Consider the following 27894-nt stretch of genomic DNA (forward strand, 5'->3'; position numbering starts at 1 on the left):
CATGCATATTTTCAATGATTATACTCGGGTGTCGGCTGTGTGCTCACTGATCCGGGCGACGTAATTAAATACGCCTGCCCGTTGATAGATGTCCCAAATGGTTGTATTTAAGAATAAAGGTGTAAAAAGATCCACACCTTAATAGATGAAACGATCTAAATATACTACCCAATTGGATATTGAACACACAGTCGACAACCGAAAATCAACCAGCATGATTCAAAAAGACATATCACACAAATCATGATAATATCTAAGAAGTCATGATCAATAAAGTGAGAATTAAACATTCATCGCAAAAAACATAATTGTGATAATATAGTGAATAGGTGATTATCATATGCTGAGACAGTGATATATCCAATCACCCGCCCCAGCAGATTTAAGGGTCAAGGTTTGGGTGAGGGACACTCAGGGACGACACCGCGGGCGGCAATAACTGGCCGCCGGCAGAGTCAACCGAGAAAGTCCCCCATCCAACAACAACCCAGACCTCTGCAGTGAAAGAAGAAAGAAAGAGAATCGAGTACGACCCAGCAGTGAAAAAAAGAGGAGCAATCCAAGCCAACCTAGGGCTCGGAAGTAGTCCACATAATCCAAAGGCGATGTTGAATCTGCTAGCAAAACTAACAATGTGTTGCAACCCTAGATGTTCAGGTGATGGAGTAACCATGCCAAGGAATGATGTCCTTCATATGATCCATGATGCAAAATCCGATGTTATCCCACATGATGACCGTATTCTCCTATGGATGATGGCAACCTTCCTTGCTACCAGAACCCACAAGGACTGAATATATGGAACCTCGAAAAGAAAGGAAAAAAGAGAGACAGATACTATTTAGTCGTGAAACATATATAAACATCTAAATATATATATACCCTGTGATTAAAATTCGCGCACTATTCATAGAAAAGAAGAAAAGCTACTAAACTCATTGAGGCCGTGGGGTGTAACGGTGTCTAGGGTGACAATCCACTTGGTTTCCCTACGCAGCAATGCCACTTTTATATTGCCGCCTCTGGATCCCAAGTGGATTCTGTCAATGCCTCTAACTGATAGTCCCGCTGGGTCGGATCTGTGGAATTTGTAAAAGTGTCTAGGGACTGCTTGTAACGAATCCCAATCCTTTTCCAGTGTGCCTGACGCTGCCCGAATACTGCGAATGTGTTCTAAGACACGAACCTTGAGAGCTCTTTTAGTCAAACCGATATAAAGTAAATTGCAGGGGCAGGTGATCTGATATATCACTGCCTCAGTATTGCAATTTATATGGTGTACGATGGTGTATTTCTTCAGACCAGAAGAATCACAAAAGCCAGTGGACCGGATCATGTACTGACAAGCAGTACAGGATCCGCAGGAGAAAGAGCCCCAATTCGGGCCCCTGCTCCCAAAGATTCCACCAATGGGTTTAGGCACGTAATGGCTTTTGGTGAGAATGTCGCGCAAATTGCGCGACCTTCTCCAAGTAATCTGGGGATACGCCGGAAGGCTCGCAGCCAGATCACCATCGGTTTGCAGAACTGGCCAGTGCTTGCGGAGAATGTATTGTATAAACTTCCACTTGCTATTGAAGGGGGTGATGAATCTCACGTTATTATCTTTTTTGTTTTTTGATTTCAACTTACTTACCAGCAGAGAGTCTCTAGGTGTTTTTTTGGCTCTCTCATAACCCCGTTGAATAGTGTTGAATTGGTATCCTCTTTCGAGAAATCGTTGTGTTAGGGCTGAGGACTGCTGGTCGAAGTATTCTTCGCTGGAACAAATCCTGCGGGTTCTCAGGAATTGCCCTGTAGGGATTGCCTGAATCGTGTTTGGATGGTGAGCAGAGGAGGCGTGGAGAAGGGCATTGACAGCTGTGGATTTCCTGAATAAGTCGGTAGACAGATATCCATCAGGGCCTTTAATGATCATGATGTCTAGAAATTCAACATTTGTAAGACTATATTTCCAGGTAAGTTTAATGTTGCGGGTATTTGTATTCAGACGAGCCAGAAAATCTTCCAAGGCAGGAATGGTGTCGTGCCATAGAAAAAATACATCGTCTATATACCTCGACCATAGGAGTGCGGCATCATATCCAGGTGTTTCATGTACCAGCTCTCTCTCCCACAGCCCCAGGAACAAATTTGCATATGAGGGTGCACATGCTGCCCCCATTGCTGTACCCTGGAGCTGTAGGAAGAGGCGGTCCTTAAACAGAAAATAGTTATGCGTCAATGTGAATTCTAACAACGCTAAGATGAATTCAATCAAATCGTTGTCAAAGTCAGTCATGACTAAAAAGGATCTGGATGCTCGCACTCCCTGGTCGTGGCATATAGACGTGTATAGCGATTCAATATCGCAGGTGACAAGAACCGCATCTTGATCGACGTGGATGCCATTCAATCTCCTCAACATATCTGTCGTATCTTTAACAAAAGATGGGAGAATTTCCACACTCTTTTGAAGGAAAAAATCGATAAACTTCCCTATGTTAGTACACAGACTGCCGATCCCCGAGACGATCGGGCGTCCAGGAGGATGGGTACGGTTCTTGTGCACCTTTGGGTAAAGAATTGAAGCATAAGCTCAGAGAGGCCTTAAAAAAACGTACCAAGTTGTGGTGGAATAAAGCCTCACTTGAGAATTACCTTAATCGGAATATTATACCCCGGGGACTTCGGATACAGATCTTTCCAACCTTGGAGGGTGAAGATCCCTCCTTCATTGCAAAATGGGAGGAAACTCTCACTAAATGTTCACAAACCCTAATTGAATTGCTGATTGGGGTGGATCGGAGATCCTTGGAGGCTGTGGAGAAGGACATTGACAGTTATAAGGATAATATTAACCAACTACTGACTAAGGAGGATCTGGAGACCTTTGACAGAGGTCTTGAGGAAGACCTAGTCAAGTGGGAAAAAGAAATCCAGTCGATTAAAACAAAAAAATTCCAGAGAGATCTGGGAGACTACCAGTCTAATAAAGTATTCAAGTGGCAACGCGCGAATCTTAGACCTGAATCACGCTCACGATCTCAGTCCCTAGCGTCATCTCTATCTGAGGAAGAATGTGGCGGGCCTTTTTTAGAAGGGCGCCCGGGCACTACTCGCGGTCCAGATCCCGACAGGGCAGGTTACAATCTCCGCACTCCGGTACAAAAACGGAAACACTGGAACGGGAATGGTCGAGGGAAGAGAGTAAAGAATTAAAGGTAATAAATCTTTCTACCATTAATCTCACCTCAGCACAACAAGAGGTCTTACAAAAGGGTTTATCATTTTCCCCAGTGGGCAGATTTGATTACTTTGAAGTAATCAAAGATCTAGAACTATTTGCTCGAAAATTACTGTTCAAAAAATATTTTAACCGTGGTCAGGAAGGTATCGCCTCACTGTCTCCGGTTGAGAGGCAAGCGATTAGAGATCTAGAATCCCTTTTGGAAGACCAGGTAGAAATTACACCCAGTAGATCCCCCATACATCTGCACAGGCGTTCACAGACGTTTCCCTCCAAAACATTATGTCCCGCAGTGGATGTCTTTGTGAAGCTTGTTAAACGTGATCTTAACATCGATCACTCACATATTAGGGGTGATAACTTGTCACGCCCACAGAGACAGGCACTGCGAGAACTGCAGAATCTGAAGGAGGTAGTCATAAAACCTGCCGATAAAGGGGGCAACGTCGTGATATGGCCTGTGCAAATGTATGAAAAGGAAGTCTTCCGACAGTTAAATAACAAACAATGTTATAGAAAAATTGAGAAAGATCCGACTTTGATTTTTAAAAGGGAACTAGACGATATCCTAAGGGATGCCCATGATCAGGGTGTTATTACTCTAAAAATGATGGAAGGGTTAATGGTTGACTTTCCCGTTAAACCAACCCTGTATTTGCTCCCAAAGGTGCACAAGAACCGTACCCATCCTCCTGGACGCCCGATCGTCTCGGGGATCGGCAGTCTGTGTACTAACATAGGGAAGTTTATCGATTTTTTCCTTCAAAAGAGTGTGGAAATTCTCCCATCTTTTGTTAAAGATACGACAGATATGTTGAGGAGATTGAATGGCATCCACGTCGATCAAGATGCGGTTCTTGTCACCTGCGATATTGAATCGCTATACACGTCTATATGCCACGACCAGGGAGTGCGAGCATCCAGATCCTTTTTAGTCATGACTGACTTTGACAACGATTTGATTGAATTCATCTTAGCGTTGTTAGAATTCACATTGACGCATAACTATTTTCTGTTTAAGGACCGCCTCTTCCTACAGCTCCAGGGTACAGCAATGGGGGCAGCATGTGCACCCTCATATGCAAATTTGTTCCTGGGGCTGTGGGAGAGAGAGCTGGTACATGAAACACCTGGATATGATGCCGCACTCCTATGGTCGAGGTATATAGACGATGTATTTTTTCTATGGCACGACACCATTCCTGCCTTGGAAGATTTTCTGGCTCGTCTGAATACAAATACCCGCAACATTAAACTTACCTGGAAATATAGTCTTACAAATGTTGAATTTCTAGACATCATGATCATTAAAGGCCCTGATGGATATCTGTCTACCGACTTATTCAGGAAATCCACAGCTGTCAATGCCCTTCTCCACGCCTCCTCTGCTCACCATCCAAACACGATTCAGGCAATCCCTACAGGGCAATTCCTGAGAACCCGCAGGATTTGTTCCAGCGAAGAATACTTCGACCAGCAGTCCTCAGCCCTAACACAACGATTTCTCGAAAGAGGATACCAATTCAACACTATTCAACGGGGTTATGAGAGAGCCAAAAAAACACCTAGAGACTCTCTGCTGGTAAGTAAGTTGAAATCAAAAAACAAAAAAGATAATAACGTGAGATTCATCACCCCCTTCAATAGCAAGTGGAAGTTTATACAATACATTCTCCGCAAGCACTGGCCAGTTCTGCAAACCGATGGTGATCTGGCTGCGAGCCTTCCGGCGTATCCCCAGATTACTTGGAGAAGGTCGCGCAATTTGCGCGACATTCTCACCAAAAGCCATTACGTGCCTAAACCCATTGGTGGAATCTTTGGGAGCAGGGGCCCGAATTGGGGCTCTTTCTCCTGCGGATCCTGTACTGCTTGTCAGTACATGATCCGGTCCACTGGCTTTTGTGATTCTTCTGGTCTGAAGAAATACACCATCGTACACCATATAAATTGCAATACTGAGGCAGTGATATATCAGATCACCTGCCCCTGCAATTTACTTTATATCGGTTTGACTAAAAGAGCTCTCAAGGTTCGTGTCTTAGAACACATTCGCAGTATTCGGGCAGCGTCAGGCACACTGGAAAAGGATTGGGATTCGTTACAAGCAGTCCCTAGACACTTTTACAAATTCCACAGATCCGACCCAGCGGGACTATCAGTTAGAGGCATTGACAGAATCCACTTGGGATCCAGAGGCGGCAATATAAAAGTGGCATTGCTGCGTAGGGAAACCAAGTGGATTGTCACCCTAGACACCGTTACACCCCACGGCCTCAATGAGTTTAGTAGCTTTTCTTCTTTTCTATGAATAGTGCGCGAATTTTAATCACAGGGTATATATATATTTAGATGTTTATATATGTTTCACGACTAAATAGTATCTGTCTCTCTTTTTTCCTTTCTTTTCGAGGTTCCATATATTCAGTCCTTGTGGGTTCTGGTAGCAAGGAAGGTTGCCATCATCCATAGGAGAATACGGTCATCATGTGGGATAACATCGGATTTTGCATCATGGATCATATGAAGGACATCATTCCTTGGCATGGTTACTCCATCACCTGAACATCTAGGGTTGCAACACATTGTTAGTTTTGCTAGCAGATTCAACATCGCCTTTGGATTATGTGGACTACTTCCGAGCCCTAGGTTGGCTTGGATTGCTCCTCTTTTTTTCACTGCTGGGTCGTACTCGATTCTCTTTCTTTCTTCTTTCACTGCAGAGGTCTGGGTTGTTGTTGGATGGGGGACTTTCTCGGTTGACTCTGCCGGCGGCCAGTTATTGCCGCCCGCGGTGTCGTCCCTGAGTGTCCCTCACCCAAACCTTGACCCTTAAATCTGCTGGGGCGGGTGATTGGATATATCACTGTCTCAGCATATGATAATCACCTATTCACTATATTATCACAATTATGTTTTTTGCGATGAATGTTTAATTCTCACTTTATTGATCATGACTTCTTAGATATTATCATGATTTGTGTGATATGTCTTTTTGAATCATGCTGGTTGATTTTCGGTTGTCGACTGTGTGTTCAATATCCAATTGGGTAGTATATTTAGATCGTTTCATCTATTAAGGTGTGGATCTTTTTACACCTTTATTCTTAAATACAACCATTTGGGACATCTATCAACGGGCAGGCGTATTTAATTACGTCGCCCGGATCAGTGAGCACACAGCCGACACCCGAGTATAATCATTGAAAATATGCATGTAATTTTATTGTCAAATATTTGTTATGTATACATGTGTATGTTTCTATATGACGTACTACACATCACGCTATGTTGTTTTTATGTCACGTTTGGTGTATGATGTCAGACTTATCATTATATGGCTTTTTTGTGGAACTTTCCATGTTTCGGCCGTGATTGGTGGGGTTGGGCTGGAGCAACTATCTGTTTTAGGATGTGCTCCGCCCCGCCCCCACTCATACGCGGCTGATTCCTTATATGTTTGGTTGGTATGTACATATGATGTGAACTGTTGCTTTTAAGCGCAATTGTATTGATGTGAGGCTCGGTATGGATGCGTCCGGTGTCTCTTTTGGCATGAGATTAGAGTTAGTGACATGTCTGCAGTATTCTCCGCTTATACATTGATACACTTCCGGCTGCGGGTCACCTGCGTTCCACAGGGTCGCGGACTGCGCATGCGCTGCTCGGCGCCATCTGGACGCGCTCCATGACGTCACATTTTCGCGCTCGCGCGATGACGTGGATGCGCCGAGAGATGGCGTCGAGCATCATGGGGCATTCCGCGCCCATACATGTGGACCGCAGATGTACCAAATCAAGGTAATTTCCTTGACCCACCCCACCTCTCCTTATATATACCCTGTCTATACATCATTCTATACCTCCTGACGAAGCCGTAGGGCGAAACGCGCGTCGAGGTTGTGCGCTCAGGGTCCTTACACCCACTTACCACCATGTCTTCAGGTACGGTCTGCATCGATTTCTTCCTGTCCTAACCCTGCTGGTGATTCTGCACGTATCCATAGCGAGCCTTTTTACATATTCATGTTGATTATTGTTTATATAGTGCTATTCATGAGAGAATTTTATTTACATGATTTGTTGCTCTCTGGCCTCTATGCTATGTGTGGATTCGCTGTGCTTTTCCCCTGCTATTTAACAGGGCTTTTTGCATCAATTGTTTGAAGGAATCGTACAGCAACTGCATATTGGACCAATCTGGTTTATTTAAATGCACATCAGCATTTTTACTCTGGTACCTGAAATAGATGTCATTATTCATTGACACCTTGGTGTATTGTGGCGTCTGTGACCCTGTGCTTCTCCGCATTCTTGTAATTCTGTAGTAGCTCCATCCTTTGTATTTTTATCAATAAATTTACATTTTTATACCATTCCCCATTTGTTAGTTTTTGGTTTACCTTGGTTGTTATACAAGTGGTTTTTGTTAACCGTCTAGCCGACGGGTGGCCTTTTGTAGGTTAATTACAATGTAAGTCAATAGGGACGGATCCGTTTGAATTTACACTATATGGCTCAATTTTCAAACGGATCCGTCCAGACTTTACATTGAAAGTTAATGGGGGACGGATCCGTTTGAAAATTGAGCCATATAGTGTAAATTCAAACGGATCCGTCTGAAGCTACTTTCACACTTAGAATTTTTTCTACAATATAATGCAGACGGATCCGTTCTGAACGGATCCCAAGTCTGCATTATATGAGCGGATCCGTCTGGGCAGACCCCAGACGGATCCGCTCTGAACGCAAGTGTGAAAGTAGCCTTACTCATAGTTATGAAAATGTCACACTATTTGGTTTCTACAACTTCTGCAGAACTTTGAATAACCATGGTTACAGACTACAAAAAACTGCGTAGTCTGATCTTCTACTCACATGTTACTCCACTACCTCTGCTCTTTTCTTGCTAAGCTACGGAAAGTAGGAGAGAGACGATAGTAGAGAATAAGGGCCCTATTAGACCACTCACTTTTTGGAGTCCCAAGTATATGAAACAAGCATTCATGCAAACGCTCATTGCCAATAGTTGACCTATATATTCAAGCAGTAGATGCTTCTTTATCAGCTGATGGACATCTTTCGCAGTGTCAGACTGGCCCACCAGAGTACCAGAGGATCCTTTAGTGGGTCTCCAAGATCCAGGAGAAATCTATTTGGAGTTGCCTTTGGGGCCAATCTCTTGCCACTAGTACCCATCTATTGATGTAAAACCTATTAGACGTTATTGATGAGTTAAGGGTTTCGCCCCAAGAATAATTTTCTCTGGAGGGCCCAACCAACCCCAGTCCAACACTGATCATTCATCACTTCCTGCTCTAGACCTTCTGATATTGCCCAAATACTTTTAAGAGACTATTTCAGCATGATCAACCCTAGGCTAGACAAGCTAGACATATCATATACACTACTTACTGTAGTCTTACCACATTAAGAGATGCATAGAAAAGTAATATACATATCACTGCTTTATTCACAGGCACAATATATAATTATAAAGACACCAGTAATATGCTTTAGCTTTCTGAACATAGAAAAAAAACATTGTTCACTAAGTGGTAATGCTTTGGCTTAGTAATAAGTGGTCATCCTTGCATATAGACTTTCAGATATATATTTTTTTTTTCTCCCTCATTTAACTGTGAATAAACCAGTAAAAGGCTTTAGATTTCTGCGGTATGTATATATATATATATATATATATATATATATATATAAATATATATATACACTCACCTAAAGAATTATTAGGAACACCTGTTCTATTTCTCATTAATGCAATTATCTAGTCAACCAATCACATGGCAGTTGCTTCAATGCATTTAGGGGTGTGGTCCTGGTCAAGACAATCTCCTGAACTCCAAACTGAATGTCAGAATGGGAAAGAAAGGTGATTTAAGCAATTTTGAGCGTGGCATGGTTGTTGGTGCCAGACGGGCCGGTCTGAGTATTTCACAATCTGCTCAGTTACTGGGATTTTCACGCACAACCATTTCTAGGGTTTACAAAGAATGGTGTGAAAAGGGAAAAACATCCAGTATGTGGCAGTCCTGTGGGCAAAAATGCCTTGTCGATGCTAGAGGTCAGAGGAGAATGGGCCGACTGATTCAAGCTGATAGAAGAGCAACGTTGACTGAAATAATCACTCGTTACAACCGAGGTATGCAGCAAAGCATTTGTGAAGCCACAACACGCACAACCTTGAGGCGGATGGGCTACAACAGCAGAAGACCCCACCGGGTACCACTCATCTCCACTACAAATAGGAAAAAGAGGCTACAATTTGCACGAGCTCACCAAAATTGGACTGTTGAAGACTGGAAAAATGTTGCCTGGTCTGATGAGTCTCGATTTCTGTTGAGACATTCAAATGGTAGAGTCCGAATTTGGCGTAAACAGAATGAGAACATGTATCCATCCTCTGATGGCTACTTCCAGCAGGATAATGCACCATGTCACAAAGCTCGAATCAATTCAAATTGGTTTCTTGAACATGACAATGAGTTCACTGTACTAAAATGACCCCCACAGTCATCAGATCTCAACCCAATAGATGTGGTGGAACAGGAGCTTCGTGCCCTGGATGTGCATCCCTTAAATCTCCATCAACTGCAAGATGCTATCCTATCAATATGGGCCAACATTTCTAAAGAATGCTATCAGCACCTTGTTGAATCAATGCCAAGTAGAATTAAGGCAGTTCTGAAGGCAAAAGGGGGTCCAACACCGTATTGGTATGGTGTTCCTAATAATTCTTTAGGTGAGTGTATATATATATATATACAGGGAGTGCAGAATTATTAGGCAAATGAGTATTTTGACCACATCATCCTCTTTATGCATGTTGTCTTACTCCAAGCTGTATAGGCTCGAAAGCCTACTACCAATTAAGTTTATTAGGTGATGTGCATCTCTGTAATGAGAAGGGGTGTGGTCTAATGACATCAACACCCTATATCAGGTGTGCATAATTATTAGGCAACTTCCTTTCCTTTGGCAAAATGGGTCAAAAGAAGGACTTGACAGGCTCAGAAAAGTCAAAAATAGTGAGATATCTTGCAGAGGGATGCAGCACTCTTAAAATTGCAAAGCTTCTGAAGCGTGATCATCGAACAATCAAGCGTTTCATTCAAAATAGTCAACAGGGTCGCAAGAAGCGTGTGGAAAAACCAAGGCGCAAAATAACTGCCCATGAACTGAGAAAAGTCAAGCGTGCAGCTGCCAAGATGCCACTTGCCACCAGTTTGGCCATATTTCAGAGCTGCAACATCACTGGAGTGCCAAAAAGCACAAGGTGTGCAATACTCAGAGACATGGCCAAGGTAAGAAAGGCTGAAAGACGACCACCACTGAACAAGACACTGTCACGGCCATGGCCATTGTCGTGACTCCTGAACCGCATGCGGTTGCCTGCGGTTTGGTTCTGGAGCTTTAATGTCCGACACCGGAACCCACATCCTCTCCTCAGGACCATAACCCTTCCAATGAACGAGGTACTGAAGAGAACCGCGGACAATGCGAGAGTCCACAATTCTGGAAACCTCAAACTCCAGATTGCCATCAACCAAAATTGGAGGAGGAGGCAAAGAGGAGGGTACCGTGGGCTGGACATTAAAGCCACTCTCAGAACATGGTTCCCAGGAAGTCGCAGGCAGCTGCATCCTATCCCAGCACTCACTCAGCCAGTCCAGCGAGGCCTGCAGCCCGACACAGCGACACGGGAATGGAACCACTGAGACCACAGCCCTCACCTGTGATTGACAACCAAACTAAACCACTGACAACCGCATGCGGTTCAGGAGTCACGGTCATAGCCATAGCCGTGACAGACACACAAGCTGAAACGTCAAGACTGGGCCAAGAAATATCTCAAGACTGATTTTTCTAAGGTTTTATGGACTGATGAAATGAGAGTGAGTCTTGATGGGCCAGATGGATGGGCCCGTGGCTGGATTGGTAAAGTGCAGAGAGCTCCAGTCCGACTCAGACGCCAGCAAGGTGGAGGTGGAGTACTGGTTTGGGCTGGTATCATCAAAGATGAGCTTGTGGGGCCTTTTCAGGTTGAGGATGGAGTCAAGCTCAACTCCCAGTCCTACTGCCAGTTTCTGGAAGACACCTTCTTCAAGCAGTGGTACAGGAAGAAGTCTGCATCCTTCAAGAAAAACATGATTTTCATGCAGGACAATGCTCCATCACACGCGTCCAAGTACTCCACAGCGTGGCTGGCAAGAAAGGGTATAAAAGAAGAAAATCTAATGACATGGCCTCCTTGTTCACCTGATCTGAACCCCATTGAGAACCTGTGGTCCATCATCAAATGTGAGATTTACAAGGAGGGAAAACAGTACACCTCTCTGAACAGTGTCTGGGAGGCTGTGGTTGCTGCTGCACGCAATGTTGATGGTGAACAGATCAAAACACTGACAGAATCCATGGATGGCAGGCTTTTGAGTGTCCTTGCAAAGAAAGGTGGCTATATTGGTCACTGATTTGTTTTTGTTTTGTTTTTGAATGTCAGAAATGTATATTTGTGAATGTTGAGATGTTATATTGGTTTTACTGGTAAAAATAAATTATTGAAAATGGGTATATATTTGTTTTTTGTTAAGTTGCCGAATAATTATGCACAGTAATAGTCACCTGCACACACAGATATCCCCCTAAAATAGCTAAAACTAAAAACAAACTAAAAACTACTTCCAAAAAAATTCAGCTTTGATATTAATGAGTTTTTTGGGTTCATTGAGAACATGGTTGTTGTTCAATAATAAAATTAATCCTCAAAAATACAACTTGCCTAATAATTCTGCACTCCCTGTATATATATTTATATATATATACAAAATGGAAGATGAAGACGCAGCACACTTTTCGGTTGGGTGCAAAATCAGGCCAATATGAACCAGCACCAAGGTCTCAATACAGTAAGGCCTTTTATTATATTATTTTATTATAGTATATCCTCTTATTATGGATTAAAGTTTGAGTTTAGGACATCTACGTGCAAGGCTGACCATTTATGACTAAGCTGTAGTCTTTTCACATAGTAAAGACAGTTTTTTCTATGCTCAGAAAGCTCACATATATTACGGGTGTCTTTATTTTCATAAATTTTGTCTGTGAATAAAGCAGTAATATGTATATTATCTATTTAATCATCTCACAATGTGGTTAAGCTACAGTAAGTAGTGTACATGATATGTACATGCTAGGACACAGCTCTGCCCCAACATGCTGATACCTAGCCCTGTCAATCAAGGGGGTGAGGGGCGTGTGCAGAGAACGAGGGTGTTACAAAGTAGTGCTCTAAGGATTCAGCCCTGGCATTGGTGCTCCAATTTGTTCATTTGTGTATAAATAAAATATTTCTGCAGCTGTTTAACATACAGCCAAAATAAAAGTATTGCTTTAATCAGCATGATAAGCCCTGGTTTAATAAGGTTGATCATGATGGTGTTAAAACAGCTTGAGAGGACCTCCTTTTATGCAAGAAATACCCCCCTTGAGTGACAGTTCATGAGACAGTTCTATGAAACACAGACCATTGACAACTATGGTGGTCACCTAACTATGCTAAAACATATTTTAATATATTACAGAGCTGTTCATTTTGTAAAGATTAACTGACAGCATATAATAATATTCAAGGTATTCATATAAAATATAAATAACTACAGAACTAAGCCTTACGTTTGTATGATTTCAGCTTGTGAACTAAAAACTGAGCCTCTTCCTGGACTCTTTCCTCCATGCTCCTCTTTCCCATGCCAAAATTTCGTAGGGTCATCAGGGTAAAGCGACGCAGCTGTTTCCAGCGTTCTCCATTGCTGAGGATCATCCCTGGAAAAACTCTCATTCTTAACTACTTTTTATATACTGAAAAAATTATATATCCATATTTACACATAAGTCATTAGTGATATTTTACAATTTAATCCCAGGTTCTCAGACCCTCAGGGCCAAAAGAGTCATTGCAAAAAGATATTACGTGATATTAAATGCTTATGTTTAGAAGGTGCCTGAACGTCAAGGTTCCTTTGTGACCAGCAAAACGTATTGACATCTGGTGCTTTACAGATTCCTCTGCATTTTGTTTGCTATTTCCCTGTATTATATCCTGCCTGTGTATCCATCTTGTCTCCAGTCCTGCATTTCTACCAATACCTATGCTTTGTCTAGACGACTACCCTGTCTGCCAGTCTGTCCTGTGTCTCTATACATTCAAAATTCAAGTGCTTCCTGGACCTCAAAATCAGCCTTCAAGTCAAAGAGACTGGTGATTTGGTGTGTTTTATGTGCCTAATGTTTCCGGTGCTTGCACCAGTGTTTACAACCCCAGTGGGCCAGCTGCCAACCAAACCAGGAATATAACCTGGAGTTAGTGGTCCGGTTACTCCCCAGCAGCAAAGTCCAGAGCACTGAACAGGAGTTAAAGGTTGAATGTCTGAGGTGGGACGGAATAATACCCTTAGAGTTGGTTGGTACAGTGGGTTCACACTCGGTGATCCATAACATTGGTGTTCAATACATTTTATTTGGTTTCTTGCCGTTGATGGGGGGAAATCAAATTATAGGCAGCAACTTTTTTTGGTCAGCAAACCATCTTCAGACCTTCTGATTGCCCAAGCAGTGAGACATAATGAACACATGGAGACATAATTGTGGAGGTAAGTTATGAATTGTAAATTTAAACATGGAGAGATTGTACAATTTGTACATATTATAAAGCTCCTGCTAGTTCTATTTCAAATTAAAAGGTATTAACAACTCACCGTGAGCCTCGAAGAATCTGTCTATTGTTGGCATTCGCCCACGGTTGACGAAGTCATCTCCTTGGTCAATAAGAGCATCTTTGACCATTTCATAGCCAGTGAGGATTACTACGGGCCGTGACCCAAAGTAGAGAGTATATATAGAGCCATATTTCTCTCTGAGCTGCAATTAGAGGAAAACACTTTTTTCCTGTCTTCTGATCCATGACAAATTTTCAGTTGAACAGAACCAAAGGCATACTGACCTTTAGACATCCCTAGTCATCTGTGCCAGAATTCCATCTATCTTCGCACCCCCGAAAGTTAATCACTAGCACTAAAAATCCTAATTATGTTACCAATTATCTATCAGAGAGAATTTCTTTATTAAGTTTCGCCCCTTTAGAATAACATTTTTAAACATATACAGTCAGTAGCAAAATGTATTTATTGCAATATCCTAATAAATATTGCTCCTGTTTTCTATAGGTATGCCCTGTGAACTAAACAGAAAAACAGCCGATCTATAGTCTAATAACTAAAGGTGAGCAAATTGATTCTATATGAATCTAATTTGTTTGAGTACATATTTCCCCCCAAAAAATTGAATTTCGGTGAAACGCTAATTTTTGTCATTTGTCCTGACGGTGAATTTACAGGTCAGAAGACAGAGAAGATAGGCCTCTGTCACAACAAAAGAGACATTTTAGACGATTCTTAATGTAAAAAATTAAATCCAAAAATGCAGTGTGTTATTAAGCTGTTACCACCGCTACCATTCGTTTACCTGTAGTCATATATGTTACTGTCACTTTGATATTACTAGAGCTTGAAAGGGGCATTGGCGTACCTACTATATAGGCAGGCCATGCAGCTACTATGGGGCCTGTGAGGAAGGGGGGCCCGCAGTAGAGGAGAGGCCCTGCCCCCTAATTGCTCCCATCTATCTTCCTAAAGCTAAAGGACCTTTGATAATGTCATCACAGGTCCTGTAAGGGCACTGAACAGTGTAAAGTGTAGTCCCCAGGTTAGAACAGTGCATCTGTCAGGAGCTGTGATGACATCATCTTCAACATCACAGGTCCTGCAAGATCTAGCAAAAATGGTGCAGTCCCCAGGTTTAAAAGGTACATCGGCCAGGACCTGTCATAATATCAACACAGGTCCTTCAACCCCTAAAAGCAAGTATTCGAAGTTCACAATTCACAATCAGCTCTGCATTGATCCATACAGACTGCCCCCCACCCATGCCCTGTTTTTACTACTTGCTCACTCATACTGTTACAGTGACCACTACCTCATGTACCTGAAACACAGTGACCATAATGTATAACTGACCACATATATCTTGAAACACTCCATCTATTATACCTATTATAGCTCTGTATGCATATATATATATATATATATATATAGAGTCGTGGCCAAAAGTTTTGAGAATTACATAAATATTGGAAATTGGAAAAGTTGCTGCTTAAGTTTTTATAATAGAAATTTGCATATACTCCAGAATGTTATGAAGAGTGATCAGTTGAATTGCATAGTCCTTCTTTGCCATGAAAATTAACTTAATCCCAAAAAAAACTTTCCGCTGCATTCCATTGCTATCATTAAAGGACCTGCTGAGATCATTTCAGTAATCGTCTTCTTAACTCAGGTGAGAATGTTGACGAGCACAAGGCTGGAGATCATTATGTCAGGCTGATTGGGTTAAAATGGCAGACTTGACATGTTAAAAGGAGGGTGATGCTTGAAATCATTGTTCTTCCATTGTTAACCATGGTGACCTGCAAAGAAACGCGTGCAGCCATCATTGCGTTGCATAAAAATGGCTTCACAGGCAAGGATATTGTGGCTACTAAGATTGCACCTCAATCAAGAATTTATAGGATCATCAAGAACTTCAAGGAAAGAGGTTAAATTTTTGTTAAGAAGGCTTCAAGGCATCCAAGAAAGTCCAGCAAGCACCAGGATCGTCTCCTAAAGAGGATTCCGCTGCGGGATCGGAGTGCCACCAGTGCAGAGCTTGCTCAGGAATGGCAGCAGGCAGGTGTGAGCGCATCTGCACGCACAGTGAGGCGAAGACTTTTGGAAGATGGCCTGGTGTCAAGAAGGCCAGCAAAGAAGCCACTTCTCTCCAAAAAAACCATCAAGGACAGATTGATCTTCTGCAGAAAGTATGGTGAATGGACTGCTGAGGACTGGGGCAAAGTCATATTCTCCGATGAAGCCTCTTTCCGATTGTTTGGGGCATCTGGAAAAAGGCTTGTCCGGAGAAGAAAAGGTGAGCGCTACCATCAGTCCTGTGTCATGCCAACAGTAAAGCATCCTGACACCATTCATGTGTGGGGTTGCTTCTCATCCAAGGGAGTGGGCTCACTCACAATTTTGCCCAAAAACACAGCCATGAATAAAGAATGGTACCAAAACACCCTCCAACACCAACTTATTCCAACAATCAGACAACAGTTTGGTGAAGAACAATGCATTTTCCAGCACGATGGAGCACCGTGCCATAAGGCAAAAGTAATAACTAAGTGGCTCGGGGACCAAAACGTTTACATTTTGGGTCCATGGCCAGGAAACTCCCCAGATCTTAATCCCATTGAGAACTTGTGGTCAATCCTCAAGAGGCGGGTGGACAAACAAAAACCCACTAATTCTGACAAACTCCAAGAAGTGATTATGAAAGAATGGGTTGCTATCAGTCAGGAATTGGCCCAGAAGTTGATTGACAGCATGCCCAGTCGAATTGCAGAGGTCCTGAAAAAGAAGGGCCAACACTGAAAATACTGACTCTTTGCATAAATGTCATGTAATTGTCGATAAAAGCCTTTGAAATGTATGAAGTGCGTGTAATTATATTTCACTACATCACAGAAACAACTGAAACAAAGATCTAAAAGCAGTTTAGCAGCAAACTTTGTGAAACTAATATTCTCAAAACTTTTGGCCACGACTGTACACACACACACACACACTGCATATATTACACAGTATTTTATATATATATATATATATATATACAGTACAGACCAAAAGTTTGGACACACCTTCTCATTCAAAGAGTTTTCTTTATTTTCATGACTATGAAAATTGTAGATTCACACTGAAGGCATCAAAACTATGAATTAACACATGTGGAATTATATACATAACAAACAAGTGTGAAACAACTGAAAATATGTCATATTCTAAGTTCTTCAAAGTAGCCACCTTTTGCTTTGATTACTGCTTTGCACACTCTTGGCATTCTCTTGATGAGCTTCAAGAGGTAGACCCCTGAAATGGTTTTCACTTCACAGGTGTGCCCTGTCAGGTTTAATAAGTGGGATTTCTTGCCTTATAAATGGGGTTGGGACCATCAGTGGCGTTGAGGAGAAGTCAGGTGGATACACAGCTGATAGTCCTACTGAATAGACTGTTAGAATTTGTATTATGGCAAGAAAAAAGCAGCTAAGTAAAGAAAAACAAGTGGCCATCATTACTTTAAGAAATGAAGGTCAGTCAGTGAGCCGAAAAATTGGGAAAACTTTGAAAGTAAGGGCTATTTGACCATGAAGGAGAGTGATGGGGTGCTGCGCCAGATGACCTGGCCTCCACAGTCACCGGACCTGAACCCAATCGAGATGGTTTGGGGTGAGCTGGACCGCAGAGTGAAAGCAAAAGGGCCAACAAGTGCTAAGCATCTCTGGGAACTCCTTCAAGACTGTTGGAAGACCATTTCAGGGGACTACCTCTTGAAGCTCATCAAGAGAATGCCAAGAGTGTGCAAAGCAGTAATCAAAGCAAAAGGTGGCTACTTTGAAGAACCTAGAATATGACATATTTTCAGTTGTTTCACACTTGTTTGTTATGTATATAATTCCACATGTGTTAATTCATAGTTTTGATGCCTTTATAGTCATGAAAATAAAGAAAACTCTTTGAATAAAAAGGTGTGTCCAAACTTTTGGTCTGTACTGTATATATACAGTTGCAAGAAAAAGTATGTGAACCCTTTGGAATGATATGGATTTCTGCAAAAATTGGTCATAAAATGTGATCTGATCTTCATCTAAGTCACAACTATAGACAATCACAGTCTGTTTAAACTAATAACACACAAAGAATTAAATGCTACCATTAGAGTTGAGCGAACACCTGGATGTTCGGGTTCGAGAAATTCTGCCGAACTTCCCGGAAATGTTCGGGTTCTGGATCCGAACCCGACCCGAACTTTGTCCCGAACCCCATTGAAGTCAATGGGGACCCGAACTTTTCGGCACTAAAAAGGCTGTAAAACAGCCCAGGGAAGGGCTAGAGGGCTGCAAAAGGCAGCAAAATGTAGTTAAATCCCCTGCAAACAAATGTGGATAGGGAAATGAATTAAAATAAAAATTAAATAAATAAAAATTAAGCAATATCAATTGGAGAGAGGTCCCATAGCAGAGAATCTGGCTTCATGTCAGCAGAGAATCAGTCTTCATGTCATAGCAGAGAATCAGGCTTCACGTCACCCACCACTGTAACAGTCCATTGTCAGATATTTAGGCCCAGGCACCCAGGCAGAGGAGAGAGGTCCCATAGCAGAGAATCTGGCTTCATGTCAGCACAGAATCAGTCTTCATGTCATAGCAGAGAATCATGCTTCACGTCACCCACCACTGGAACAGTCCATTGTCAGATATTTAGGCCCAGGCACCCAGGCAGAGGAGAGAGGTCCCGTAACATAGATTCAGGCTTCATGTCAGCAGAGAATCAGTCTTCATGTCATAGCAGAGAATCAGGCTTCACGTCACCCACCACTGTAACAGTCCATTGTCAGATATTTAGGCCCAGGCACCCAGGCAGAGGAGAGAGGTCCCATAGCAGAGAATCTGGCTTCATGTCAGCAGAGAATCAGTCTTCATGTCATAGCAGAGAATCAGGCTTCACGTCACCCACTACTGTAACAGTCCATTGTGACATATTTAGGCCCCGGCACCCAGGCAGAGGAGAGAGGTCCCATAACAGAGATTCAGGCTTTATGTCAGCAGAGAATCAGTCTTCATGTCATAGCAGAGAATCATGCTTCACGTCACCCAACATTGGAACAGTCCATTGTCATATAATTTAGGCCCGGCACCCAGACAGAGGAGAGAGGTCCCATAGCAGAGATTCAGGCTTCATGTCATAGCAGAGAATCATGCTTCACGTCACCCAACACTGGAACAGGCCACTGTCAGATATTTTTAGGCCCCGGCACCCAGACAGAGGAGAGGTTCATTCAACTTTGGGTTGCCCCGCAATATAATGGTAAAATGAAAATAAAAATAGGATTGAATGAGGAAGTGCCCTGGAGTACAATAATATATGGTTAAGGGGAGGTAGTTAATGTCTAATCTGCACAAGGGATGGACAGGTTCTGTGGGATCCATGCCTGGTTCATTTTTATGAACGTCAGCTTGTCCACATTGGCTGTAGACAGGTGGCTGCGTTTGTCTGTAATGACGCCCCCTGCCGTGCTGAATACACGTTCAGACAAAACGCTGGCCGCCGGGCAGGTCAGCACCTCCAAGGCATAAAAGGCTAGCTCTGGCCACGTGGACAATTTGGAGACCCAGAAGTTGAATGGGGCCGAACCATCAGTCAGTACGTGGAGGGGTGTGCACAGGTACTGTTCCACCATGTTAGTGAAATGTTGCCTCCTGCTAACACGTTCCGTATCAGGTGGTGGTGCAGCTAGCTGTGGCATTGGCGACCTCTTGCTCCTCCTCTGCCTTCGCCTTGGGCTTCCACTTGTTCCCCTGTGACATTTGGGAATGCTCTCAGTAGCGTGTCTACCAACGTGCGCTTGTACTCGCGCATCTTCCTATCACGCTCCAGTGCAGGAAGTAAGGTGGGCACATTGTCTTTGTACCGTGGATCCAGCAGGGTGGCAACCCAGTAGTCCGCACACGTTAAAATGTGGGCAACTCTGCTGTCTTTGCGCAGGCACTGCAGCATGTAGTCGCTCATGTGTGCCAGGCTGCCCAGAGGTAAGGACAAGCTGTCCTCTGTGGGAGGCGTATCGTCATCGTCCTACGTTTCCCCCCAGCCACGCACCAGTGATGGGCCCGAGCTGCGTTGGGTGCCACCCCGCTGTGAACATGCTTCATCCTCATCCTCCTCCACCTCATCCTCATCCTTGTCCTCCTCGTCCTCCAGTAGTGGGCCCTGTCTGGCCACATTTGTACCTGGCCACTGCTGTTGCAAAAAACCTCCCTCTGAGTCACTTCGAAGAGACTGGCCTGAAAGTGCTAAAAATGACCCCTCTTCCTCCTCCTCCTCCTCCTCCTGGGCCACCTCCTTTTCCATCATCGCCCTAAGTGTTTTCTCAAGGAGACATAGAAGTGGTATTATAACGCTGATAACGGCGTCATCGCCACTGGTCATGTTGGTGGAGTACTCGAAACAGCGCAACAGGGCACACAGGTCTCGCATGGAGGCCCAGTCATTGGTGGTGAAGTGGTGCTGTTCCGCAGTGTGACTGACCCGTGCGTGCTGCAGCTGAAACTCCACTATGGCCTGCTACTGCTCGCACACTCTGTCCAGCATGTGCAAGGTGGAGTTCCACCTGGTGGGCACGTCGCATATGAGGCGGTGAGCGGGAAGGCCGAAGTTACGCTGTAGCGCAGACAGGCGAGCAGCGGCAGGGTGTGAACGCCGGAAGCGCGAACAGGCGGCCCGCACTTTATGCAGCAGCTCTGACATGTCGGGGTAGTTGTGAATGAACTTCTGCACCACCAAATTCAGCACATACGCCAGGCAAGGGATGTGCGTCAAACCGGCTAGTCCCAGAGCTGCAACGAGATTTCGCCCATTATCGCACACCACCAGGCCGGGCTTGAGGCTCACCGGCGGCAACCACTCGTCGGTCTGTTGTTCTATACCCCGCCACAACTCCTGTGCGGTGTGGGGCCTGTAGGAGGAGGAGGAGACAGGAGGCAAAGAATTTTGCCCTGCGATCCTTGGCGGCGGAAGGACGTGCGCCAAACAGCTCTCCGCCTGGGGCCCAGCCGCCACTACATTTACCCAGTGTGCAGTTAGGGAGATATAGCGTCCCTGGCCGTGCTTACTGGTCCACGTATCTGTGTTTAGGTGGAACTTGCCACAGATGGCGTTGCGCAGTGCACACTTGATTTTATCGGATACTTTGTTGTGCAGGGAAGGCACGGCTCTCTTGGAGAAGTAGTGCCGGCTGGGAACAACATACTGTGGGACAGCAAGCGACATGAGCTGTTTGAAGCTGTCTGTGTCCACCAGCCTAAATGACAGCATTTCATAGGCCAGTAGTTTAGAAATGCTGGCATTCAGGGCCAGGGATCGAGGGTGGCTAGGTGGGAATTTACGCTTTCTCTCAAATGTTTGTGAGATGGAGAGCTGAACGCTGCCGTGTGACATGGTTGAGATGCTTGGTGAAGTAGGTGGTGGTGTTTGTGGTGCATCCCATGTTTGCTGGGCGGCAGTGTGACAAACTGCCATTTGCCACTGGGCATTGTAGAGGACTTATGGCTAGCCTCCTGCCCTACGACTATGGCCCCGGGACATGTTGCCCTTCAGGAACAGTGACAGAACTGTGCCGCATGTCTGGACTGTTGGTGGGACCGAACGCGGTCAGCGGTGTATGCTGGGGATTCTGTGGAGCTGGAATCGGATGCGCGGATACACGAACGCCGCTGACCCTTACCTTCTGCCATACTGAACTTTCAGCTCCAGAGACTAAGTCCCGTTCGAAGATGGGACTTAGTCGTTTTTCTGCATGGAATTGACCGACCGCACAGCCCAAATCTATGGAACTGTTTTGGGCAGGAAATTGTGCTTGCAGTTGGTCATAAAGGACTTCCACTAAACTTTTGATCCGCTGGAGGGATTTGTGTGATTTTTGGAAGTGTTTATGTTTGATGTATGCTGAGTTTAAATATGTAATTTTTATGGAGATGGAATGTATGGTTTTAAAGTTACAGTGTATGTTTAAAAACTGTATTTTTACTGTCTGTGATAGTTATGTTAATCCATAATTATATCACAGACAGAAGAGAGGATTTTGTGTATTCGGGTGGTGATTCCTCTCCTATTGTTCCCACATGTGTATTGGTGATCTCCCTTTGTCCTGGGAGATAATTGAATTGCACTTCGGGTGTCTCCAGGGCAGAGAGGAGGAGACCATGATGCATTGTGGGGACCTGCATAAATACGGGCGGGTAGCCCTCAATAAAGAGTCCAGTTCAGTTCATGTTTTGCTAACCCTTCAAAACGCAGCCTTGTCTCGTTATTGGAGGGAATTGCTGTGTCACGCTGGGGATTGCTATGCTCTGCATATTCCCTGGAGGAGAGATCTTTCCCACACGGTCCTGAATGCTGGAGGTTCATTCAGGGTGGAAGGAAGACGGCGCGGCTCCAGTTAAGCTACGGCGGTTGTGGAGTCTGCGGTGCTTGTGGTGTCCAGTGCGGTGATTGTGGTCCTCGGCGCAAGCTAAGAAGCGTCCATTAACGGAAGGGGATCCGTTACAGGCATGTGCCAACGTTCCTCCAGAGGCGGAGGAAGAGGCCGAGGCGGCAGCAGCAGAAGAGGCCGAGGCGGCAGCAGCAGAAGAGGTAGCAGGGGGAGTGACTTCCTTGTTTTTAAGGTGTTTACTCCACTGCGGTTCATGCTTTGCATGCAGATGCCTGGTCATGCAGGTTGTGCTAAGGTTCAGAACATTAATGCCTCGCTTTAGGCTCTGATGGCACAGCGTGCAAACCACTCGGGTCTTGTCGTCAGCCCATTGTTTGAAGAAGTGCCATGCCAGGGAACTCCTCGAAGCTGCCTTTGGGGTGCTCGGTCCCAGATGGCGGCGGTCAGTAGCAGGCAGAGTCTCTTGGCGGCGGGTGTTCTGCTTTTGCCCACTGCTCCCTCTTTTGCTACGCTGTTGGCTCGGTCTCACCACTGCCTCTTTCTCCGAACTGTGAAAGTCAGTGGCACGACCTTCATTCCATGTGGGGTCTAGGACCTCATCGTCCCTTGCATCGTCTTCATCCCTTACCTCCTGTTCAGTCTGCACACTGCAGAAAGACGCAGCATTTGGCACCTGTGTTTCGTCATCATCAGAGACGTGCTGAGGTGGTATTCCCATGTCCTCATCATCTGGAAACATAAGTGGTTGTGCGTTAGTGCATTCTATGTCTTCCACCGCTGGGGAAGGGCTAGGTGGATGCCCTTGGGAAACCCTGCCAGCAGAGTCTTCAAACAGCATAAGAGACTGCTGCATAACTTGAGGCTCAGACAGTTTCCCTGGTATGCATGGGGGTGATGTGACAGACTGATGGGCTTGGTTTTCATGCGCCATCTGTGCGCTTTCTGCAGAAGACTGGGTGGGAGATAATGTGAACGTGCTGGATCCACTGTCGGCCACCCAATTGACTAATGCCTGTACCTGCTCAGGCCTTACCATCCTTAGAACGGCATTGGGCCCCACCAAACATCGCTGTAAATTCTGGCGGCTACTGGGACCTGAGGTAGTTGGTACACTAGGACGTGTGGCTGTGGCAGAACGGCCACGTCCTCTCCCAGCACCAGAGGGTTCACTAACACCACCACGACCATGTCCGCATCCGCGTCCCTTACTAGATGTTTTCCTCATTGTTACCGTTCACCACAATAAGAAAAATATTATTTGGCCCAATGTATTAAATTCAAATTCAGGCCTTTTTTTACAGACACCTAACACTATCTGGTTATTTATTTAGGTACCGTATTACACTAATACAGGCACAGCAGTAATGACAGATTTAGCTGAATATAAATTTGAGGCCTATTATTTAGGCGCTGGGTGACAGGTATACGTTTACAGACAGAATTAGACTTGGAAATGCACAGTAGCTTGTGTGTGAAGTTATTGAGAATGAACCTATCAGCACCTTGAATCTAATATACCCTTTTAGGGATAGATTTAAAGTAGGCCTGATACAGCAGAAACCACTAATTTAGGAAATTGCTAAGTTGGGAATTGTATTTCAACCCAGAACAAAAACTGTGCTTTGACGGACACAAAATAACTTGACCAGCTACAGCAATAACCACAGATTTAGCTGAATATAAATTTGAGGCCTATTATTTAGGCACTGGGTGACAGGTATACGTTTTCGGACAGAATTAGATTTGGATATGCACAGTAGCGTGTGTGTGAAGTTATTGAGAATGACCCTATCAGCACCTTGAATCTAAAATACCCTTTTAGGGATAGATTTAAAGTAGGCCTGATACAGCAGAAACCACTAATTTAGGAAATTTCTAGGTTGGGAATTGTATTTCAACCCAGAACAAAACTGTGCTTTGACGGACACAAAATAACTTGACCAGCTACAGCAATAACCACAGATTTAGCTGAATATAAATTTGAGGCCTATTATTTAGGCGCTGGGTGACAGGTATACGTTTACGGACAGAATTAGATTTGGATATGCACAGTAGCGTGTGTGTGAAGTTATTGAGAATGACCCTATCAGCACCTTGAATCTAAAATACCCTTTTAGGGATAGATTTAAAGTAGGCCTGATACAGCAGAAACCACTAATTTAGGAAATTGCTAGGTTGGGAATTGTATTTCAACCCAGAACAAAAACTGTGCTTTGACGGACACAAAATAACTTGACCAGCTACAGCAATAACCACAGATTTAGCTGAATATAAATTTGAGTCCTATTATTTAGGCGCTGGGTGACAGGTATACGTTTACGGACAGAATTAGACTTGGATATGCACAGTAGCGTGTGTGTGAAGTTATTGAGAATGACCCTATCAGCACCTTGAATCTAATATACCCTTTTAGGGATAGATTTAAAGTAGGCCTGATACAGCAGAAACCACTAATTTAGGAAATTGCTAAGTTGGGAATTGTATTTCAACCCAGAACAAAAATATATCCTTTGCCAGACAGCAGACAGTATTACAATTGGCTGGCCACAGCTGAAACACCAGATTTAGGGTACTGCTATTTTGGCAATTGTATTTCACCCCTCAATAAAATAGCAAGCACAGCCAAGCCCCTGATGTAGGATATAGCAAAAAAATAACCACACTATTGATGGTTAAATGGACTTGGTGGCAGCTTGCCCCTGATGTAGGATATAGCAAAAAAATAACCTCACTATTGATGGTTAAATGGACTTGGTGGCAGCTTGCCCCTGATGTAGGATATAGCCAAAAAATAACCACACTATTGATGGTTAAATGGACTTGGTGACAGCTTGCCCCTGATGTAGGATATAGCAAAAAAATAACCACACTATTGATGGTTAAATGGACTTGGTGGCAGCTTGCCCCTGATGTAGGATATAGCAAAAAAATAACCACACTATTGATGGTTAAATGGACTTGGTGGCAGCTTGCCCCTGATGCAGGATATAGCAAAAAAATAACCACACTATTGATGGTTAAATGGACTTGGTGGCAGCTTGCCCCTGATGTAGGATATAGCCAAAAAATAACCACACTATTGATGTTTAAATAGACTTTGTGACAGCTTGCCCCTGATGTAGGATATAGCAAAAAAATAACCACACTATTGATGGTTAAATGGACTTGGTGGCAGCTTGCCCCTGATGTAGGATATAGCAAAAAAATAACCACACTATTGATGGTTACATGGACTTGGTGGCAGCTTGCCCCTGATGCAGGATATAGCCAAAAAATAACCACACTATTGATGGTTAAATGGACTTGGTGGCAGCTTGCCCCTGATGCAGGATATAGCAAAAAAATAACCACACTATTGATGGTTAAATGGACTTGGTGACAGCTTGCCCCTGATGTAGGATATAGCAAAAAAATAACCACACTATTGATGGTTAAATGGACTTGGTGGCAGCTTGTGCTGGCGCACCACAAGACACAAAATGGCCGCCGATCACCCCAGAAAAAATCACCCCACACCTGTAGATCGATCACTGATTTAAGTGTTTTGGAGGAGATAATCACTGCCTAATCTCACCCTAACGTCGCAGCTGCAACCTCTCCCTACACTAAGCACAGCAGAGTGACGTGCAGCGCTATGTGACTCCAGCTTAAATAGAGGCTGGGTCACATGCTGCACTGGCCAATCACAGACATGCCAATAGTAGGCATGGCTGTGATGGCCTCGTGGGGCAAGTAGTATGACGCTTGTTGATTGGCTGCTTTGCAGCCTTTCAAAAAGCGCCAAGAAAACGACGAACACCGAACCCGGACTTTTACTAAAATGTTCGGGTTCGGGTCCGTGTCACGGACACTCCAAAATTCGGTACGAACCCTAACTATACAGTTCGGGTTCGCTCATCCCTAGTTACCATGTTTTCATTGAACACACCATGTAAACATTCACAGTGCAGGTGGAAAAAGTATGTGAACCCTTGGATTTAATAACTGGTTGAACCTCCTTTGGCAGCAATAACTTCAACCAAAAGTTTCCTGTAGTTGCAGATCAGACGTGCACAACGGTCAGGAGTAATTCTTGACCATTCCTCTTTACAGAACAGTTTCAGTTCAGCAATATTCTTGGGATGTCTGGTGTGAATCACATTCTTGAGGTCCTGCCACAGCAGCTCAATGGAGGTCAGGTCTCTGACTGGGCCACTCCAGAAGGCGTATTTTCTTCTGTTCAAGCCATTCTGTTGTTGATTTACTTCTATGCTTTGGGTCGTTGTCCTGTTGCAACACTCATCTTCTGTTGAGCTTCAGCTGGTGGACAGATGGCCTTAAGTTCTCCTGCAAAATGTCTTGATAAACTTGGGAATTCATTTTTACTTCGATGATAGCAATTCGTCCAGGCCCTGACGCAGCAAAGCAGCCCCAAACCATGATGCCCCCACCACCATACTTCACAGTTGGGATGAGGTTTTGATGTTGGTGTGCTGTGCCTCTTTTTCTCCACACATAGTGTTGTGTGTTTCTTCCAAACAACTCAACTTTGGTTTCATCTGTCCACAGAATATTTTGCCAGTACTGCTATGGAACATCCAGGTGCTCTTGTGCAAACTGTAAACGTGCAGCAATATTTTTTTTGGACATCAGTGGCAGTATCATCCCATGAAATCCATTCTTGTTCAGTGTTTTACATATCATCGATTTGCTAACAGGGGTGTTAGCATATTAAAGAGACTTTTGTAAGTCTTTAGCTGACACTCTAGGATTCTTTTTCACCTCATTGAGCAGTCTGTGCTGTGCTCTTGCAGTCATCTTTACAGGATGGCCACTCCAGCTTTATGCAAGTCAACAATTCTCAATCGTAGGTCTTCTGAGAGCTCTTTTGTGCGAGGCATCATTCACATCAGGCAATGCTTCTGGTGAAAAGCAAACCCAGAACTGGTGTGTGTTTTTTTATAGGGCAGAGCAGCTATAACCAACACCTCTAATCTCATCTTATTGATTGGACTCCAGTTGGCTGACTTCTCACTCCAATTAGCTCTTGGAGATGTCATTAGTCTAGGGGTTCACATACTTTTTCCACCTGCACTGTGAATGTTTCCATGGTGTGTTTAATAAAAACATGGTAACATTTAATTCTTTGTGTGTTATTAGTTTAAGCAGACTGTGATTGTCTATTGTTGTGACTTAGATGAAGATCAGATCACATTTTATGACCAATTTGTGCAGAAATCCATATAATTTCAAAGGGTTCACATACTCACTAAGTTATAGTAGGCGGAGATTCCAGTCACTAAGTTATGGTTGGCGGAGTCTGCCCTTGTTCTGCTCTAGCGCTGGCCAATCGCAGCGCAGAGCTCACAGCCTGGGAGGTTATTTTCTCCCAGGCTCTGAGCTCTGCAATGCGATTGGCCAGCGCTACAGAAGAACAAGGGCAGACTCCTCCTACTATAACATAGGGAACAGAGATACCGGAGGGCATAGCAGGAGAACGGAGCGGCGCCCAGGGATAATAGTAAGTGCCGTGAGAT

The 27894-nt window shown here is 44.1% G+C and overlaps 1 pseudogene; it reads right to left on the reverse strand.

The window, feature by feature from the left end:
* LOC120978247 overlaps positions 1–27894 on the reverse strand; it is a 72822-nt pseudogene that overhangs the window by 13616 nt on the left and 31312 nt on the right.

Source organism: Bufo bufo, chromosome 8, assembly GCF_905171765.1.
Source record: "Bufo bufo chromosome 8, aBufBuf1.1, whole genome shotgun sequence".
NCBI classification, from domain to species: Eukaryota; Metazoa; Chordata; class Amphibia; order Anura; family Bufonidae; genus Bufo; species Bufo bufo.